Source organism: Equus przewalskii, chromosome 13, assembly GCF_037783145.1.
Source record: "Equus przewalskii isolate Varuska chromosome 13, EquPr2, whole genome shotgun sequence".
Lineage (NCBI taxonomy): Eukaryota > Metazoa > Chordata > Mammalia > Perissodactyla > Equidae > Equus > Equus przewalskii.
The window spans coordinates 28,143,624-28,151,739 of record NC_091843.1 but is presented as its reverse complement, the minus strand read 5'-3'; the positions used below and the strand labels follow the sequence as shown (position 1 = coordinate 28,151,739).

At 42.3% G+C, this 8,116-nt stretch overlaps 1 long non-coding RNA gene across 1 annotated transcript; it reads right to left on the bottom strand.

Annotated features, from left to right (window-relative positions):
* Positions 1-469: 469 nt before the first annotated feature.
* Positions 470-4,138, bottom strand: LOC139075076 (uncharacterized). The gene is made up of 3 exons (XR_011525115.1): positions 4,024-4,138; positions 1,405-1,505; positions 470-603 (listed from the first exon to the last, which is right to left on the bottom strand). It is a non-coding gene; the product is annotated as an uncharacterized lncRNA (long non-coding RNA).
* Between the last annotated feature and the right edge of the window lie 3,978 nt (positions 4,139-8,116).

Genomic DNA, 8,116 nt, shown 5'->3' with positions numbered 1-8,116 from the left:
GGAATTTCCTTTTCTTAACATAGTTCACAATTTCCTTTACCTAGACCCACGCCCGTCCTCCGCGCGTGGACATAAGCAATGGACAGACCGTATTTTTTAACTTTTCCGAGGTTTAATTCCTCTCTCATTTTTTTCCTTGTATGTTTCAACTCTTCTTAATGCTTTTGAATTGAAATAGGAAAACAATTGACGATGGATGAGAGACTTCTTCCTATTCTTCCCTTTCCCTTTGTGGGCTAACTGCGAGACAATTTTCAAACATAACCTAAGCACCGTCTCTCCAGAAGCTTTCTTGACCTCTCTCTCTCATCTCGTAACACCTTGCGCAAAGCACATCGCATCACTTATCGCACTGCATTGAAATGATTCATTTAGTGGCGCCCTCTCCTCCCCGGTAAGCACTAGGTGTCAGTCACCTCCTTTTCCACGGGCACAGTGTCTGGCACTGAGGAAGTCTGGGCAAGTCTTTGTTTTCCTCAACCGCCTGAAGAACAGCGGATTTTGAAGCAGCTCTTGAAGACTCCCTTGTGGTCCATTTTCCTTTGCGGAAGCCCACAGGGGTGGGAACGTAGGGAGAGTCCCTCTCCAGGTTCCCATGGGAACCTAAATAAATGCAGCAGCAATCAGAGGAGAAATGAATACACTAAAAATATCATTTTACAAAGTAAAAGAATGTCACTTCTTTAAGTATTCACATTCTACCTGCTGTCCTTTCTTTCCTTTAGGAGAATGTTTAAAACAGCTTATAAAATGATGGCCCTTTGTAACTTACAAGGCTTATTTCCCCCATCCTAATAACACAATTCATATGTATATTGTTATACATCAAATGTTTATGTCCCCCCAAAATTCATATGTTGAAATTCTAACCCCAATGTAATGGTATTAGGAGGCGGGGATGGTAGTTGGGAGGTAGTTGGATCATGAGAGTAGAGCCATCATGAAAGGGATTCGTGCCCTTATAAGAATAGACAGGAGAGAGATGATTTTTCTCTCAGCCGTGGGAGGATACAATGAGACGAAGGCAGCCTGCAAACTAGGAAGGGGACTCGCACCAGACATGGGATCTGCCAGCGCCTTGATCTTGGACTTCCAGAATGGTGAGAAATAAATGTTTTTTAAGCTTCCCAGTCTATGCTATTCTATTATAGCAGCCCAGACTGACTCAGAAATACATTCTTCCAGAGTTTGCATCTGTCTATGATCCTCTCTCTTCCTTTCATTTATTCATTCAGTCCTCTTTTACTGAGTGCCAACAACAATGTGCCAGACATCATGGTAGGCTCTGGGGTCACAGTCACGACTAAGAGAATCAGAGGAGTCCTCCCTCATGGAGTTCACAGTCTAGCAGGAGAAATAGACAACTGAAAAAGTATGGAAACAAATGAATATAGTCTTACAAACCGTGCAGGTGACATGCAGGAACTAGCAAGGTGCTCTGATGGAGCCGAGAGGAGGGACAGTTGGGATTGGCGTTTCTCAGGAAGAGGCATCTAAGATGAGACCTGAGAAGAGAAGGGAGTGGTCTGTGAAGAGCTGGAGGGAGAGCTGTTCCAGGCAGGTACAAAGAGCTGAAGGCAGAGAGAGCTGGGGGGTTGAGGAATGGAGAGAAGGCTTATGTGGCTATCGCAGAGCTAAATAGAAACTGACTACATGTGGTGGAGAGGAATTTAAATTTTGCTCGAAGTACAATGGGAAGTCACTGAAGCATTATAAGCAGGAGCGTGCTGTAATCCAATGTACATTTCAAAGATCGCTGTGGTTGCAGCATAAAGAACGGTTTTGATGGGGTGGATTGCAAAATGAAAGCCAGGTATGAGATTTTCAAGAAGTTTAAGAGGTGTTGATTAGACAAGGATGATGGCAGTAGAGATGGGAAGATGTGGATGTGCTTGAGGAATATTTTAAAAGTAGACATGTCAGGACTTCTTGTGTCATCTCTCTGCTCAAACCTTTTGATGACTCTTCTCATTGCTCAGAATGTAAGCCAAAGGTCCTGCAGGATCTTCTTCTCTCACTGCTCTGCCCTCATCTCCCACTCATTCACTCTCTTCCGACCACACTGACCTCCTTGCTGTTCCTTGAACATACAAGCCGTGCTCTCAGCAATTCAGCTCCTTCTGCCTGAAATATTTTTCCCCAGGAGTTTGGATATTTTCATGGTTCACCCCCTCAACTCTTTCCATCTTTGTCCAAATGTATCTCAACAAAGCCCTCCATGACCATGATCTTTAGAGGTGCATGCCCCCACCCCAGCAAGTCTTATAAGCTTCTGCATTTTTTTTTATTTGAGGAAGATTAGGCCTGAGCTAACATCTGCCGCCAATCCTCCTCTTTTTGCTGAGGAAGACTGGCCCTGAGCTAACATCCATGCCCATCTTCCTCTACTTTATATGTGGGGCGCCTACCACAGCATGGCTTGCCAAGCAGTGCCAAGTCTGCACCCAGGATCTGAACCAGCAAACCCCGGGCCGCCGAAGCAGGACGTGTGCACTTAACCGCTACACCACCAGGCTGGCCCCTAAGCTTCTGCATCATTGTTTTTCTTGACCCTTTCTACCTTCTATCATGTTGTGTCATTTCATTTTTCATTTTCTTCTTTGTCTGACTCCCTACACTGGAATGGAGGAGCTCCCATGAGATCCCCAGAATGTGGAACAGAGTCTGCTACATGGTAGGGGCTCAACAAGTTTTGTTTTATGAATCTAGGAGGTCAGGGAAGAAATCAAGAATGATTATCAGGGGGCCAGCCCAGTGGCCCAGTGGTTAAGTTCGCGTACGCTGCTCCTGAGGCCCAGGGTTTCCCCGGTTCAGATCCTGGGTGCAGACTTAGCACCGCTCATCAAGCCATGCTGAGGCAGCGTCCCACACAGCAGAACTAGAAGGACCTACAACTAGAATATACAACTGTGTACTGGGGGGCTCTGGGGAGAAGAAGGAAAAAGAAAAGATTGGCAACAGATGTTAGCTCAGGGCCAATCCTAAAGAAAAAAAAAAGAATGAGTCTCAGGTTTCAGGTATAAACAATTGGGTTTTATCTTTTAATGAGATGGGGAAATTGTTTTTATTCTATGATAGAGTGAAAACAAGTTCAGTTCCATTTAATTTTATGATAAAGTCAGTGTTTAGGATAAAATAGGGTTGATCATGTTTTTCCAAGAAGATGGGAAACATTGGTTATCAGGAAACTATGAGCGAGCTGAGTGGAACAGCTGAAGAGAGAGTTGGATGCTCGCTCTCTTGTCCTCTCTCCCTCCTCCCGCCAGCCCTCCACCACTTGCTCCCCTCCTGCATCGGTCCTTGGGCCTTTCTCATCCTGGAGAAATGTCCACCTTTCTCCATGATGAGCCCTGCATCCTCTCTCCTCTCATTGTTGCCTACTAGCACTTCCTGCATTGGCTTATAGCTGCCACTTCCAAACACTCATAATCTGGCTTCTACGTCCCCTGCAAACAAACACAGTGACTTTGTCATAGAATAAAATCCTTATACGAATCTTCTTCAACTCACCCTTCCAAACTGCTCACCCACTTCTGACTACATGAACCATCCCCTGGGCTCACAAACCTAGACCAAACACACACCGTCTCCACCTACTTGTTCAGACCTTTCCCTCTTTAGCAGGCCCACCTCATTCCTCTTCATTATCCTTTATAATTAAACATGGGATTTAAGCTGCAGTGACACGGGATAGCTAGTGGCTTTCTTTTGGACCAAGAAAGTCTTTGGTGAATAAAATAAACACCACAGTTCCTTGCAGAGCCATGAACTCATAAAAATGCATTCTTAATTGCTCCCTTAACACTTTCATCCTGATGCTAAGCGCTCTGCTCCTTGCTGGCCTGTTGGAAGAGAACTCTTTTAATTTTCTGTTTGAATGACATACTGTTGTGGGGAGGATTAAATGGAGTAATACATGCAAAGCAATCAGGACAGTGCCTTGCGTCTAACAGATGCTCAATTAATGTTATCTGTTCTGAACTGTAAGAGCCCTCTCCTTTCTGGTATCTGATCTGGGCTCACCCAAAGAGTAGCTCCTCAGGCGGATCCTTGAGAATCGGGGCGAAGCCTTCCTCTTGCTGAAAGAATTTCATTGCCTTTTCACACCATGGAGCCTGTTAATCATGTTTTCAGCCCAGAGACCTGAAAGAGGTTGAAGTTGTGTTGTTTTTAGACATTGAACAATTAAGTTTAACAAACCAAGATGGTTATTAAACTAAGAACCATGGGTCTTAGTGTGTGTTGTGGTTTCTCAACATCCGACGTACACTCATAGGTAGAATGTAAGAAAGTCAGCCCTGAAGAAAGACCTTAGAGACCATTTATCCCATTTTTTCATTTTCTTTTTCTTTTAGGAAATTAAGCTCCAGAGGGAGAAAAGTAATTTGTCTAAGGCTATGTAGTGAGTTTGTGGCTGAGCCAGGATGAAACCAGGGTTTCCAATTCGCAGTCCAGCACCCTTCAGACTTCATTTCTTCGCTGGCGGGGAATTCCTCACACAGAGTTGCAGCCAAATCTTACTGTTGGGGTCTCATTCCACACAGAGACAGAGAAAGGGCATCCTCAGGCTGTGAAGAATCAAAGACACTGACAGTCCCCTCACTCATGGTAACGTCTTAGGCACAGAGAGAACCAGAAACCAGTGGAAATTTCCTTGTTGGTCATAAGGTTAATCCAGATTTGATCCAAACCAAATGCCAATTTGCAGAATCAAGAGCAAGCGAAGGATGGGGTAGGGCCAGGGAAAGGAAGTGGTATGCACATTCCACATTATGCTTCTTTAAGACAAGGACCATATTTTTGTCATCTTGCATTTCTCAATATTTGTTGAGTGAATGAATAAATTCTCAGCCTTTCTCTGGCATTACTCTTGAACAAGATGCTAAACATATTTTAAACCCCTGTCAGAGCATCAGACAGAGTTACATTAACCTGACAATGCAAGAACTAGACAAAATTAAGAGCTGAAAAATAAAGTTGACCAAAAACTGTGTTTCAAATAAATGTGCCTAATGGACTCATTTTCCAGCTCATTTACCTTATCTAATGTAATTGCCTAGTTCTATGTTTTTCTTAGAACTCTTCTTATTTTGACTATTTTTAGACAACATGTACAAAGTCCTTCCTGTCATGGAGGGAAGACAGACAGTAATCAAATGATCACACAAATAAATGTATAATTACAATTGCAGTAAGTAATATGACATAGGGGGAACTATGAGGAACAATAACCTAATTAATAGAGGTCAAGCTTTCAGAATGTGGGAGGTGATGGTCTGTTGCCACTCATACTCTTCTCCACGTTTGAGTTCTTAATTCAGCTCTAGCAGCCTCCATTTTAAGATCCAAGCAAGAAATTCTCCCATTGCTTCCACAGTTAGTCTGACTTTTCAAGTGCCATTCTTTTAGGGACTTTGCTTCACTTCAGAGCAAGAGCAGAAACAGACAAAAGGAAACGAGATTTCGTTCATTCATCAAATATTTATGGAGTCCCTGCTATGCATCAGGCACTTAGCTAGGGCTTAGGATACAACGGATAGCAAAACAGAGCTGGTTTCTGCTCTGCTGACACTTACAGTCTTGTAGGAGAGGCAGATGGTAATCACATGATGGCACAAATAAAGATACAGGTGCAAATTATAAGTGCCAAGAAGTACAGGAACCTATGAGAAAACATAATTTAATTCCAATTAAGGTACTTGAAGGGCTTTTCTAAGGACTGAAATTCACATTGAGATTTTTTTAAACGACTTTATTAAGGTGTGATTGACATGTAAAAAGTTGCACATATTTAATGTATCCAAGTCAGTGAGTAGTGATAAGTATATACCCGTGAAACCATCGCCACCAACATGACCATAGGCATCCATTACCTACCATGGTTTCCTTCTGCCCCTTTTATTATTATAAGAAGACTTAACATAATATCTACCCTCAGCAAATTTTAAGTATGCAATACAGTGTCACCAGCTATAGGCACTGTGCTCCATAGTGGATCTCTAGAACTTATCTTGCATGACTGAAACTATACCATTGAACCGTCACCTCCTGATTTCTCTTTGTCTCCAACTCCTGGCAATCACCATTCTACTCTCTGCTTCTTTAGGTTTGATTATTTTAGATTCCACATACAAGCGAGTTTATACAGGTTTTGTGTTTGGCTTATTTCAGTTAGCATAATGTCCTCCAGGTCCATCCATGTTGTAGCAAATGGCAGGGTTTCCTTCTTTTTTTAAAGCTAAAAAATAATCACGTGCAAAAGAATGAAACTGGACCACTATCTTACATCCTACACAAAAATCGACTCAAAATGGGTTAAAGACTTAAATGTAAGACCTGAAACCATAAAACTGCTAGAAGAAAACATATGCCCTAAGCTCCTTGACATCAGTCTTGGCAATGATTTTTGGATTTGAGACCAAAATCACAGGCAACAAAAGCAAAAATAAACAAATGGGACTACATCAAACTAAAAAGCTTCTGCACAGCAAAGGAAACCATCAACAAAATGAACAGCTGACCTATGGAAAGGGAGAAAATATTTGCAAATCATATATATGATAAGGAGTTGATATCCAAAATATATAAAGAACTCAGACAACTCAATAGCAAGAAAACAAACAACATGGTTTAAAAATAAACAAAGGACCTGAATACACATTTCTCCAAAGAAGACAAACAGACAGCCAACAGGCACATGAAAAGATGCTCAACATCACTAATCATCAGGGAAACGCAAATCAAAACTGCAAATGAGATATCATGTCACACCTGTTGGAATGGCTGTCATCAAAAAGATAAGAGATAACAAGTGCTAGTGAGGGTGTAGAGAAAAAGGGAACCCTTCTGCTCTGTTGGCAGGAATATAAATTGGTACAGACATTATAGAAAGCAGTATGGAGGTTCCTTAAAATATTAAAGATGCAACCAACATATTGAGATTTAAAGAATGTGTCATAGTTAACAAAGCAGAGAGGAGTGATACCCTGGTATAGATCCTGGAAAAACGTTGACATCAGGCCAGGTTGTTCCTGGCAAATCATTTGACCTGACGATTTAAACTGTAAATTAGAGAGAATCGAGTATTCCAGGGTAATGAGCTAACTTGCTGAGAGTAGTGAACCAAATCTGGCCCTGCCGGCTGTTTTTGTGCAGCTCATGAGATAAGACTGGTTTGACTTTTTAAATGGTTGAAAAAAATCAAAAGAAGAAAAATAGTTCACGACACATGAAAATGATATGAAATGTAAATTTCAGCACCCATAAATAAAAAGTTTTATTTATTTACTGCAACACAGCCTCGCCCATTCATTTACATATTGTCCACAGCTCCTTTCATGCCACTGCAGCAGATCTGAGTAATTTCGACAGAGACTCTACAGCTGGCAAAGCCTGAAATATTTGCTATCGGGCCCTTTGCAGAAAAAGTTTGCTAACCCCTGGATTATAAGAAAGCGTTTCTTTTGAGAGGATAAAATTGTCAATGTTGAGGGTGCCGCTTGAGGGAAGGATTTAAATGTTTAAAGCAGTGGAATTAGAATGGTTTCTGGGAAAGTACCTTCAACATGTGTGAAAAAGTGATTGGCCTGCTCTCTGGCCCCAGGTGTCCCTGAGAGATAACTGAGGCTTCAGTTGAAGACTTCACTTCTATATAATAAGCCACTTTGCCTCTACTAGGATGAGGCAGTCACTTGCAAGGTGGGAGCATTTGAGTTCCAGTCCCAGTGGCCCATCTGATTAAAAGGAAAAAAAACTGCCCGTGGGACTTATCATCTCCCATGTCAGAAGCAGACAGCCAGCATCTGGTAACACCAAGGCTTCAAGGGCTGTGATCCTCATTTCTCTGATCCTGCTACACAGACATGGGAAGAGTAAAAAGCAGGTTGCATTATCTGGAGTGCTAACACTCTCCGTACCCCTCTGTCAAGGTCAGTGACTCCGAGAAGGAGGGTGTGAGCAATGAGAAGCATACATGCTTGGTTGCTCATTTCCTTCTTGTGAATCTGACAGCTTGCAGAAACAGGGCCAAGAAATTTAAAACAGAAAATAATCCTGCTTCGATCCCTCCCTTTGGGAGGAACACTGTAAAGAGGGAAAGAGTATTCCAGACAGAGGA